Raw genomic sequence first — 13,821 nt, 5'->3', positions numbered from 1 at the left:
TTCTGCAGCTCTGCCCAGACAAGTTAAGCAGACTTTGGGTGGATGAAAATGCATTGCTGACCTGTGTGAAATCTTTGCTGGGCAAACTCAGAGGAGCACATTTGGGCAAGGCACTCAGAGGAGCAGTTTTGGGCAAGGCAGAGCTCCATTCCCCCTCCTTGTGGCACAGTGGTTGCTCATGAAGGCAGGAACCTTTCACTGCAGCTGGCATTCCTAAATATATACTAAATTTATACTATATCAACTAAATATATACTTATTAATGACTACAACAAAGTCTGCCTTTTCCCACTTTGCATATCTCTTATTAGCACTTTCAAGTGACTGGCACAGTGAATGTGGTAGCATGATGTGCTCTACAAATCAAATAGCAGAGTATGGCATTATCACAGTTCAGTCCTACAAGGTCTTAGTTAGGTCTTAAATAATCAGCAGCTTAGTTTAAAAATCAAAGGATAAGGCATTTTGCCACCTCTATTTGCAATGCTAGCATCCTCTTTACTATCATTGAAAACCTTCCTTGAAACCTTAGCTGTTTTAAAGACATAAGATTAAAAAAAACAAAAAGGCAGCACAATAATTTTATTCTACCAGCAGTAGTTTAAAACTGTACTTTGTAAGAGAAAGGCTCAAAGCAAATATTTCAGAAGTTAGCCATGACTGGAATAGTAATTTCATCTCTCTACCACAATGTAAAATACACGGGGCCATGTTCTAGCTACATATACTTTTTTCTGACTTAGCTGACAGCCCAAAAAGTACTAATTAATATTTCATTAATAAAATCAGAGTTCAGTTAACCATGACTCACCAAGTAGCAAGAGAAATACCAGGGAATACACAAATAAAACTCAACTTCAGCCATGAAACAGCTGCAAATTTAAAGAATGTTCATGTTCTTTTAAAATATGCTTATTTAAAAAATATTATTCCAACAGTTAACTATTTTTCAGTGAACAGTTATGATGCCATTAGACTTTTAAGAATAACCACTCTATGAATAGTTCATGTGTACACCCTCAGGTGCAATATTATTTGATGGCAGCACTTGAGGAATGATGTTAGAAAACAAAATCAATACAGAGTTTATTAATTAAACCTCAGAATTATAAAGGATATTGTTTAAAAGCAACTTGATTTTCTAGTCCATAAATCTAACTGACCAGTATAATTATTTGGTGCGAACGGGTGCCAACAGTAACTGCAGTTAACATACAGAAAGTCTCTGTACCCTATACCTGTGCAATATAACTTATGAAGCTCTAAATAAATTGGAAAAAAATCATTAAAAATTAGTAACTGTAAAAAAATTATAAAAGCTGTGTACAGAACAGTATGCATGGGGGTATTTTGGTACTTTTCCAAATCATGCATTTGCAAGCAAACTTTTTGTTTATAGTTTCTCTTAATTTCTTTGTATAAAATGCAGTGTTCTTCTCATGCAAAAAGAAGACACATATTTCCTCAAAATAAAGTATCTCAATGCTAACTTAGGGATAATGGACCATTCTTTTCAATCACACCAAATAAATGTTTCTGAAAAAATACTGGAAGCTTTCAAAAAATAATGAACTTTTCTTTTTTAATTAATTTGTGCCTCTGCACTTCTACCAACAGTCACAACTTGCACTACCACATTTCATTTGTGATATTCCTAAACTGCACTTATTCCAAGCTCTTTGAACAACAGAAATCTGTTGATATGCCGATACATTTTAAGTACCTTCCACTACATCCTATCTATTTTATTCTTAAATTCAAAGTAACTAATTCATACAAGAAACATAAAACTAGGAAAAGATGACCTGTTTCTTCCTAGGCATCACGTGCACACATCTACTTTTCCTACTTTTTCAAACTGAGCTTCCCCAACCTTTCATTTTTTGACATGTAATTTCACCTCATCTGTTTGCTTTATTTCGCATTTTAAAAGGTTTTCCAGTCAAAATACTGTCATTCACATAACATAGCCCAGATATTCCTGATAGAGTTGACCTCTTATCACTGTCACACCTATCACACCAACAACAGTTAACAATAGCTATCATTCTAAGTGCTGGGGACATCACCACGAAGAGCCAGATAAAGGTACAGAAGATGGTACTCTACATTATTAGCACATTATTCCTCAAAGTTACTCATATTTAGGATGTCAAGGTCTTGAACTTCTAGCAGACCCCAGAAGGATGTACTCTTGCAATTTGAGGTAAAGCAAACCACCAAACTGTATCAGAGAACTGGATGATCTGCTTGTGTTTGTGAAACACAAAAAGAACTGTGAATCTCATTCATCTGAGAGAAGCAGAAATGCCATGCAGTCAGTAGTAACTCATCAGGCACTCCCAAATTTAATTGCTAGAATACATATTAAATGTACAGGCCCAGAGTGTAATTACAATTTGGTATCTGAAACAGTTTAGTTAATAGCAAGCATGGAAGTTCATTAGCCTAGTAAACTAGGGAAAAAATTGCACTTGGGAGAAAGAACAAGGGTAAAAATGTGCACAGCTCTCACTTCCCCACTGCCACCAGGGACCAAAGGTAATGATTAAATAGCCCAAAAAAGGCAACCTGTGGCAAAAAAAAAAAAAATCATATTCCTATTCTGGGTTAAGGGTGTAATTAGCTTGAAATACAGATTATACTTGAAAACCCAATGAAATTAATTCTAATGGGAAAATCTGGCTAACTGAAACAGGACAAGACCTCCAACTTGGGATTCATGTTTTAAAGGAATACAAATATGCTACACAAAAAACCCCAAACAAGCAACATATACTTTCTTCTAAGTAGAAGAAAAGCATTTTTAGGGATAAAGAGGCTGTTAGTAACAAAAACAAATGTTAAAAGTCAACTTTAAATTGGTACACTGCAATAGTTTGTGCCTTAAGAGTCTCCAGAATGTTTGTGACAGGATCATTTCAATGATGCTGATTTTCAATACATTTTGGAGCATCACAGAAATTCAGTAAGGCTGCTAGCATTTTCTGCTAATGGTTGAGGATGGTAAGCAGTATGTTCTCAGTAATTACAGAGCTCTATGCCATTACTAATCTCAGGGAAAATAACCACTGAACTTCCAAAGGATAAATTCACTGGGAAATTATATGAACAAAACTGACACCAGTCAACACCATTTTACAGAAATTTGCTAAATAAAATAGAAAATTTTTTATCTAATCATCTGATAAAGTTACAAACTCTGGTCAGCAGATGTTATTCCATAAATGAAACACAGACTTTTGAATGGCATTTACCTTACAGCTGCACACAACTCAGAGTAAGAAATTATTATCAGTCTCATCAGATGTGATTAAGATATACATATGAAAAAGTAGCTGTTACCAGGAAATAATAACTGAAAAAGTGCTCTACATTCCTCCAACAAAATCATCCAGAACTTACTCAACACTATTTAAGAGTATCATCAATTATTCAGAAGTAAATACTGTTGATGGCAATAATGGCACAGAAACTGTCAAACTGGTCAGTAAAGGTATAAATTGTTATCCAGAATAATACGGATTTCTTTGTACGATGGGCACAGTGCATCACAGCCAAATGGACTTATATAGGAAGCAAGAAATAATGCAGGTAATACCCAGAAAACAGTGCACAGAAGCCACAGACTTACAAAATACACACAATCTTAATGGGACAGAAACAATACAAATGACAGTGAAGCCTGACAACAAAAGGTAGTAATCAAATTCCCACACATCTAAGAGTATAAGGCAGAGATACTACCCTAGTCCACAGCATGAGCCGTACTGGAGAAGTGAAAATGCTGCAGAAAACCAATGAATGTTACACAAACAAGAAGCTGTCTCTGGTCCACTGTAGGAGAATAAGATTGCTCAGGCCACAAGTTACAGCTTGGGCAGCAGTGATGGTGGAGCAGGCACAGTGGAAAGTTAGGAGTTACTGTTGATGTGTTTTGGGGTTGTTTCCCACCACACCAATTACTTAGGACCAAAGCCTTAAGAGTTAAAGAATTGTACAGTACTTCTTTGTTTTGCTTCTTCCATCTGTATCTTAAAAACCAAACCCGAACAAATGCAGATTTTTGTCAAATGCATCTGCTCAAGTGAGCGGGACTGTCACAGCCTTAAGTGACAACACTGGTAGGAGTCCACCAACACCTATGTGCACAGAGCCTGACTGCCTGGCTGAGTTCCCCAAGGAAAAGCCTGACAGGACAGGAGTGGCACCCCAGAGGTGAGCTCTCATTTGGTGACTCCTTTTGGCTTACCTGGTCGTGAGACCCTTGAGCTGCTGAATGCTGCTCCTCGCAGGCTGCTGTCCAGAGTCTGGGGGTTTGAGTTACCATGGAGATCACCACATCTGACACGTGAGGGGGCTGCAACGAGAGAGAGGCACCCATCAAACCAGTGCCCATCAAACCAGTGCCCATCAAACCAGTGCCCATCAAACCAGTGCCCATCACCTCCGCAAAGCACAAGCACTTGACTCCCGTTTGCTTTTGGCATTCATCAAGGTCTGAGCTCCCAGGTTAGGAGCTTTAGCTAAACTGTAAGGGGAAAAAACCCAATACCCATCACCAAAAGAATTAGAAAGGTGAGGGCAGTCCCCAGTGACACACAGTATTTGAGCTCTTTGCAAAGCCAGGTACTTTTTCAGGAGCTTGGAAGGATCCAAATAGACCATGAGCTTGACTCAACAATGTTCAGCCTCTCTGGTCAAGTATAACAAGAGCAAGCAATCCACCCAGAGCCACTGCTGAGCACAGGACTGGAACAGCAGTGCACTGCCTCAGAACAGTGGGACACACAGAAGTGCTCCCTCAGAGAGCCTTCAGTGGGAAACTGATGGAGCATCACCTCTGGGCAAGAAATAAGTAGGCAAAAGGAGTCACCTTCTTGAATGTTTTTGGGGCAAGGCTGAAGGCAAACATTTATGAAAATCAAACATGAAAGACAGCCTGGCATTCATCTGCAATAATAAACCTATCTGGAGACTTTTCCAAGCCTGCCAACAAGCATAATGAATAAAACCTGATTTCTTATTGCCTTGCCATTCCAGCACCACGTATATTGACTAGTTTCTTATTCTTCTGTTTCAAGCCTCAAGTCTTATGCTCTGTCTACATAATTTAATAATTAAATGCTGTAAAGTGAAATGAGAAGTCATTGGAGACTTTTAAATTAATTATCCTCTTCCACACAAATGTCTGACAGCTTTGAAGACTATTGTCCTGGTTTTGTCTGGGACAGAGCTCATTTTCTCCCCAGCAGCTGGCACAGTGCTGTGTTTCAGACTCAGTATGACAGTAATGTTAGTAACACAGTGAAGCTGTAGCTGTAGGTGAGCAGTGCTCACACTGAGTCAGGGATTTTCAATTTCCCATGCTCTGCCAGTGAGCAGGTGCACAAGAAGCTGGTGGGAGCACAGCTGGGACAGCTGTGACAGCGGTGACAATCCATGCCATGCAATGTCACAGCCAGTGTATGAGCTGGGGGGAGCTGGCTGTCAGGGGCTGCTCACTGCTGGGGCTGGGCTGAGCAGCCATCCGCAGGCAGTGAGCAATTGCACTGTGCACCACTTGTCCTTTTTGGGCTTCAATGCTCTCTCTTCATTTGTTCTCTCCCTTTTAATCATTATTATCTTTATTAATATTATAATTAGTATTAGATTTTACTTATTAATTACTTATTTCCATTATTAAACCCATCTTAACACATGGGCTTTAATTTTTTCCTCCCCATCCCACTGGGGTGAATAGGGGGACGGAGCCAGTGGCTGTGTGGAACTTAGTTACCAGCTACAGTTAAACCACAAAAACTATTCATTAAGTATCATTTCATGATGTAATCAATTTAATATATAACATATTTGAACACACCATCAGGAAAATCTTTCATAAATCCAGTTCTAATTCTCAGTCTGCAGCACTACAACATGTTCTCATTTACTTCATTGTGACATAAATACACCATCTAACCAAATACAACTACTCACTTCAGAAAGAGTTACATCTACCCTAATCAGAGGTGAATGACTACACAAGGGACAACATCTGCCTACTGAAGCATCCCAAACTATTTGCAGTACATCAGCTGGACATCCACAGTTTTTCTGAGTTAGTCTACTGCATGCATATAAATCTTCATCTATTTGCTACGTACCTAACCACCTAATGCTCAGGTGGCATTCTGAGTTGACTGTTCTCAACTCTCCATCTTTTTTTTTTTTTTTCCAATTTTAGAATCATTGACTGGCTGGGGTTTGAAGAGACTTAAAGATTATCTCGTTCCGGCCCTCCTGCCATGGGCAGGGACACCTCCCACTATACCAGGTTGCTCAGAGCCCCATCCAACCTGGCCTTGAGCACTACCAGGGTTGCAGCATCAACTATTGCCTCCCATCTCATTTTTCCTGTGAAGCATGTTACATTTATGCAAAATACAATATACTCAAGAAGCATAACTGTGTGTAAATATAAAATCTGAAAATCCAAGCAACAATTAGAGGATTTCCCATGTCTTATGGGAAAAAATTTAAGAGTATTATTATACTAAAATTATCTCTATTCAATACCCCTACATTATGCTATGCAACAGTAACTAAGACGTACTGAGCCTGCTCTCATGTCAAATACCAAGGAAATAACTGGCTCATCTGGAATGAAGGCTTCTGCAAGATTCCTGGAGTTTAAAGGACACTGCAGAATACCAGATAGTCCTACTGCAGCACTGTGGATGAATCAGGGTTATTGAAGAAATTCTATTAATGCTTTCTGTCATAATTCCACTGATAAACTGGTTGGGTCATGTTTTCATTTGTTCTGTTTACAAATCTTATAAACTGGGTGGTTTCTGTCAGTGACAGAATCAGCCAAGGCTACAGTGCTGGAGAGGCGGGAGGCAGCAGTGCAGGCAGCACTGGTACACAGGCTGGAGGAGCTAATCACATCCTTTGGTAAGGCCAGCTTTGGCTACCTTGCAAGACAACTTTTTGGCAAATACTAGCTCTCTACTGAAAAAGTGAAAAGTAAAGTGAAAGAGACATATTAGGGGCAAAAAGATGTGATTATTATCATTTTATTACCTGTAAGTGTCAGTGAAGCTTAAAAGTTACATATATTTCCCTTATGATTGGGTGAGAACATACATATATTGATGATTGCAATAATCATATAGTATCATATGGCCCTACCCACAATGGTTTACTCAATAACAAGAGTTTCTTCAAATCCAGTTTCACACAGAAGTAAATACTAATATGAGATGTGAAATAAATACTAGACAAAGACAAAAATGTTCCTTTAAACATTCATTTGTAATATTAGCATTACAACCTATAATTACTTGCAGTAGAATAAGGTCTTCACAATTTACAAAGAATTGAAAAATAATCCATCACCAGAGATGACAGAATACAGCTGCAAAAGTGATTAGAACAGGGTACAAAGTACTTTAATATGAAATATCTGGAGAGTTCTACTGGTATAGTTTATAACAAAAAAAGAAAAAAAGACAGATGACCTAATTACAGCACCTAATATTTTCATTGGGAGAATACACTAAGCACCAACTGGCTTGTTAATCTAGCAAATGGTTTGCAGAAAACAAATCAGCATCTGGAAGTTGACAAGAAATTCAAATGAGAAATAAAGCACATGCTTTCCATCACCTGTGACTAACCATTAGTGCAACTATCCAAAGGAGAATGCAGAGATTCTCCACTGGTTGACACCAAGCTTTAGTGGAACTTTCCTAGAAGATGAATTTTTGTGAAAACACAAGACATCCCACAGCCATACAGAAGTTACTGTGTTTCATACAGATAGACCAAGTCTGCAATACAGAGAAAGGGAGATTAGGTGCCGCAGCCATACTTTCCTGCTCATAAATTAAATATATTATGATGAAAACCAATTGTCTGGTTTTGTAACTAAAGCACTGGGGGGTGCTGAGCACTGTGCATGCTGAGCTGCTGGTGCCAGCAAATACTTGGTGCATACATGTGCATACAAACACACATGCAAAGTGACAGAAGGAGTGTGTTCAGGCCATGTGGAGTCACAGAGCTACTGCCATCCTTCCAGGACAGGTGGACTAAATTCTGCTGGGACAATACTCTGACTTCTAATTTAGGAAGCTTACTGTGTCCCCCATGAGCTGAAAGGACTCAGTCACAGCAGAGTGGCAGCAGGAGCTCTCTTCACAAGGGTCACTTGGGGCATCAGTCAGATGAGTGAAGGCAGGCAATACAAATGATGCTCTCTGAATCTGTGCAGGGAGCAATAAACACAGTGCTTCACATTATTAACTACCTGCCAGTCCTGTCCCTGTGGACAGTAAGCTTTCTGGGCAGAAAAACCTTCTTAGTGGGGTATTTCAGGGGGTTAGCCAAGCAGTTCCCCACCTCAGCCAACACCCAGGAGCTGCTGTGGCCTCAGAGCAGTTTGCTCACAGCTCTGTCCCTGCAACAGCAGCTCACTCTGGGCACACAGGTGACATGGGCTTCTTGTAAAGGGACAAAGGAAAAAGAAAACTAAATAAAACCAAGTTATGGCCTAAAGGCTACACCGGTGTCACAGTGAGCAAGCTTAAAAATTTCACCCCTTTAGCAAAAGATGGGAAAGTTATTGGATGTCTTAATTTAGCTAGCATTGGTGCTGTTGCTAACCTATGCCTTGGGCTGCTAAATGTCAAGAAATGTAACCATGTTTAAATGTCAACCAGGAATAAAAGTTTGATTTTTTTTTTCTTTTTACTAATTGTACATCTGGTACACAAGGTTTGACTTTGGATTTGCACTATGTCTGAAAACACATTAGTCAACCTATGCAAACACTTTCATTGATCTCCTTATCTCAGCTCCTCCCCTGGACACAACCTCTGTGGAGCAAATCCATGGAAAACCCTGGCACCACCTCCCACGTGGGCAGCTGATGAACGCAGTAAGCCACCAACCCCCTGTGACTGTCCCCAGTGCCAGCTTAGCTTCAAGAGAAGCCCTGAGGCCTCTCCTGCCCTGGCCAGGGCACGAGCCCTGTGCCAGGGACAAACTGCACAGCACCACTGGCACTGGGGAGCCAGGGAAGGGATGCTCCCTAAAGGAGGGCTGAATTGCTGGGCCACAGACCAAAGAGTCCATTTATCCTCTGCTTCACATGTAGATTTCCTTTTGCAGGCACCTGAGGGACTTCAGGAAACTGAAACTGGGGGCCAGATTTATAGGAGGCACTTGAAATTACTGGCTGGGCGGGTGGCTGGGGTAAGGGCACATAAACAGTACAGCAGTTTTATTCTTGATTTAAACTTGGAATAATCAGTCACATCATTTGGAAGATGTTCTAGTGAATTCTACTCAATTCCTCTAAATACATTTAGCTGCTTAATATTTTTCCAATCTGATTTCTGTTTAAGTACTATTTCTGCATAGTTTCAGATAAATAATTTCATTTCTTTTTACTAAACAATACACAGGAGGAGAAACCAAACCACTGCCATTACTATCCTGTTTCAGCATATTTCTCTTAACTCTTTCATAATGAAAAAAACATTAACTGGGTAACTAATTTATTATCCCACTCCATTTTGGCCTTTAAAGGCACAGGAAAGTTTAAATGCTAAATAGGCCATCTTCAAAAGACACTGAATTAAAAAAGCAGGGATTGCATTATATCTCTGGGAAGGAAATGCAGGATACCTAGTGCACAATATTTTGCTTTCTTTCAAATTGATAAACAGCTTCAATATTTTCAAACTACCCCTGGTGGAGTATACTATACTATATGGAAGTATACCATGACTATACAGAAGATTATTACAGGACATCAATAATTATGCAACCCTTCTGCAAAAAATAACCTAAAATGCATTTTCTAAAACAATTTCTTAAAAGTGTACAAGTCAGTGAAGAGAACATTTCAACATTCAAACTCCTGCTGATGTGCTGGGGTTTTAGTTCCTTTATGGATTAAGATAACGTATCAATACAATCACAGCAGAATAACCACAGTGGCTCCCATGGGGCATGACCAGCAATCAGTGTGGGCAAGGATTGTGGATAACACTGCAGACACAGAGCAGAAAGCAGGACCATCATTTTCAACACAATGTGCTGGGCTGCTCTATCATGTTTCCAATGAGTACCTATGCACTGGAACTGCAATCTCTGTTCAGAAAAACCCACACAATCGCTGAATATTAATGAATTTGCCCTAAGGTCTTATAGAGTAAATAAACACCAGTTTATGTCTTGCTGTGATAAAAAATTCTCGCTGTAGACACTTATGTATCTATTATTGCCCCACAGCTGCTTCCTCTAAAGGAAACTATGAGAGATTTTTTATTTTAAACATACCATAGATGAATTTGATGGAGTAAAGTCTAGAATCAGTTAAAAATCTGAAAATCAATATTGAAATAAATATTCATTATAGTACTAGTGCAAAAAGCTTCCCCATGGTAATACCTAAGCCAAAACAACAAAAATACCCTCAGAAATAACCCACATCTTCCCACAAAAACTTAAAATACTTAAGCCTGGAAAGTCTTTCCTCAGGTGCAACTCACAGAGCCTGGGCTGCCCCTTTGAAGCAAGTCTCTCAAGGGAAAACAAAACAGCAGGTGGAACCTCTTCTCATGTTTCATCTTAACTAACTCTGTCAAAGCTAGTGGACATCATGAAATTAAGAATTTCAGAAGCACTGTCTCGTTACCTTGGCTGTATTATGCCTTTTACACAGGTCCCTCCCAAGAAAAATTAACTCTTAGCAGCCCAAGCAATGATTCAATCCAACCAGTCTTGGAGCCAGACTGGAACTGACAGCAACAACTCTCAAAATCATTTACCACTGTCAGCACTTTGCCTGCACAGACACTTGGACAGCTTCAGCTTTTTTCTGCTTCAGCTGTGTATTTGAGTGTAGAAGATATTTTCTCTCCCATGTGTAACAGTTTCACAGGAGATACATGAGTTATCTACCATTATTTAATAGGCCAGAACTTTCAGTGATAATAATGGATTTATGAAAAGCTTAGCTGTCAGCAACCAAACCTAGTACCAGCATTGGAAATGCTTACTACTGTAAGAGGACTTTTTGCAGTATGTGGACAGATTCATGGGTGCTGTGGCCAACAACACAGCAATTCTGATACTCTTTATCAGAAAGATATGTGAGTATCAAATAGCACAAGATTTATTTTACCAACCCTCAGGCAAAACAAATGTCATTCTTCTAATTAACAAGTCCAGATTTCAAAAAACTCAAACCCCCAAACATCTCTCTTGACAGTAACTCATGAGATTTCTGCTGAACTTTTTAAACGTGAAACAAACCCCACAGTCTAGGACTGTTGTGATGAAACATAAAGAAAGGAGTTTAATTATTAATTTTGTGATAGTGCAGGTAGGTGGAGAAGAATTATCCCTTTCAGAAGCATTGAACTGTAATGCTCTCATTTGCCTACTTAGCTCTACCTCAGGCAAAAGCACAGAGAAAGAAACAGGAAAGAAGAAATGCAGCCCCCTCTGCACTGCCCTAGCAGTCACCATTACCAGATTTAAAAGTGAGTGCAAGTTTAAAAAGAAAACCACACAATTTTGCTTAATTCATGTAACTTTTACCCTGAGTAGATCTGTCAGCCCAATGTAAGGGATGAACTTTGAAGTCTTTGGCCCCCAGCTGCACAAATGCTGCACTGCTTTCAGCATGCACACCTTGGAGGTGCCCAACTGCAGAGCACTGCAGTGAAAGGATTTGCTGTTTCCCATGTCTGAATGACCCAAAGCCTGCAGAGTTTTCCCAAAGTGCATCAGTAATGTGAACTGCAGCCCACGGCAAGGACAGAGCCAGTACAACTCTCCTAAACAAGGTTTAATATGTGTAGCCAATATAATCACTTTTGTTTTGGGTTAGCTGTAGCTGCCAAGAGATTTGGAAGGTGGGATACACCATGGGCACCATGGTAATACAATCTGGATGCTGCAGAGGCATCAATAAACACTGCAAGGTCAGGCTTTGGACATGTGGCACAGCATTAGAGGAGCAGCTTGTCCCTAAAAGACCTTCTGAAACTTCATCTTGGGTGGAGCCTCAGCTACACATCACTGTAACAAGATGTATATATATATGTGATAATTAATATATTTTAGTCACATTTTCCTCCTTACATTATAGCAATTGTATGAAATGCTCTAGGCTAGAAGTTGCTGAATCAGGGAATGGATCAGAAGCAAACTAAAATGCCTTTCTAGTTATTGATTCCGGCTCTCTGTTTCATGTCAGTTTCCTAGAATCCATCCAACACAAGCACGAAAGGGTAATGAGTTTCTGAACCCACACTCTAATAGTGCACACTGCATCAAAGCTTTCAGTAATTGCCTGGATGCTGCTTCCCAGCAGTACTAAACAACTTAAATATAATTAGCTGGAAGCCCTATGGGCTTCATTTCCCCACTGGAACACCTCTTACACTAATCCATTTATCAGGCTGACAGATGACTGAATCACCGGCTGTGGACCCATTCTACTAATAATATTTCTCAAGCCCACATTCTGGTTTGTGCTTTATCTTGTACATTTTTGCAAAGGAAAATCCAGTATTAAGAGTGGAGAGAGAAGCAGACATATCTTCCTCTCATTTCTTCCCATACTGACCAATGTTATTTGTTTGATTAGCCCACTAAGTATAAAATGCTGGAGCTATCAGGCAGAAATGAAAATTAAATGTATGCATTATGGAACTATATGATGCCAAAAATAATAGGGAAACACAAAAATATTGAAAAGACTTTTGGAAGTTTTCCAGCCATTCTGAAGTTTCAAGAGAAGTTTGCATAAGAGGATAATTTTCAGCATATCCCCCTGAGGATGGCCTGACTACAGCTGTTGAGCTACAATTTCTTCATACTACTTACTTTGTGTACATCTTTCTGAACAAGAGGTGACAAAAGACATTTTAAAGCTGTCTAGAGTTATACTGAATACACAGGAACTGAACATCATGCTGCTACAAATCTATCCACTTTGCAAGCTGTGAGAGAATTCTCATAAAAGTACAACAATTATTTATTTAATTTCTTGGGCAGAATTTTTTAGTGTTGCAATGAAACCCGTTCTATCCCTGTGACTTAATTCCAGACAGATTTCAATAAGTGGAACTCTGCAGAGGTTGAAATTATAGGGAGCCAAGGTCTTCCAAACTGTGCCACACTTTGGAAATGGAGTAATTGTAAAAATGCTAAATTCTCATCAAATTCTTTTAAATTATTTTAAAAATTCCTCTAGGATGTTATATGCTTGTAGTTCCTTTCTAAGAAATTGTGGGAGAGGAAACAAAAAGCCACAAAGCTGGTAATGACCAGTAAGAAAGAAGGTTTTAAAAGGTGTCCTTTTTCTAGATCCATTATATTGTGGTCAATAATCCACATTCTGGCTTGGAATCACAGGATCCAGCTAGAGTAGCAGCACTGTTTCATTGTTTATTTCCTCTGGATGTTCTCATCATGGACACAGAAAATACTGATGTTGAAAAACAATAAAACAAGAAACTTGTACTTCCTGTACTCCACATAAGCCTAAACAATGTGCTTGTAGTAAAGCCAACAGCCAACATACAAAAATTCTCTTAAAAGTAGTACCACGAGTTAGAATTGACTGTGGACACCAGTCTGAATTCAAAGAGTGAATAAAAAAGCTATACTTGAACTTTAAACAAGAAATAGATAAGTAAAAATATATTCAGTGATGTGCCTGACTTAGCTGGTGAATCAAGCAGCAGCAGCAGGGTGAGGTACAGCCAGCAGTCCTTGGGAGCAGCACCAAGCTCAGAGCAAGGCCAAAAA

General features: G+C 39.3%; 1 protein-coding gene across 3 annotated transcripts in view; it reads right to left on the bottom strand.

Annotated features, from left to right (window-relative positions):
- The window catches only part of TBL1X (transducin beta like 1 X-linked), a 239,746-nt gene that overhangs the window by 83,721 nt on the left and 142,204 nt on the right, over window positions 1-13,821 (bottom strand). For all 3 annotated transcript variants that reach the window (XM_058045172.1, XM_058045171.1, XM_058045173.1), the window contains one exon: window positions 4,253-4,360. The gene's annotated coding sequence lies outside the window, so the exon portion shown is untranslated. The remainder of the gene's footprint in view (window positions 1-4,252; window positions 4,361-13,821) is intronic.

Source organism: Melospiza georgiana, chromosome 2, assembly GCF_028018845.1.
Source record: "Melospiza georgiana isolate bMelGeo1 chromosome 2, bMelGeo1.pri, whole genome shotgun sequence".
Classification (NCBI taxonomy): Eukaryota; Metazoa; Chordata; class Aves; order Passeriformes; family Passerellidae; genus Melospiza; species Melospiza georgiana.
This window is presented reverse-complemented; position numbering and strand designations above follow the sequence as displayed.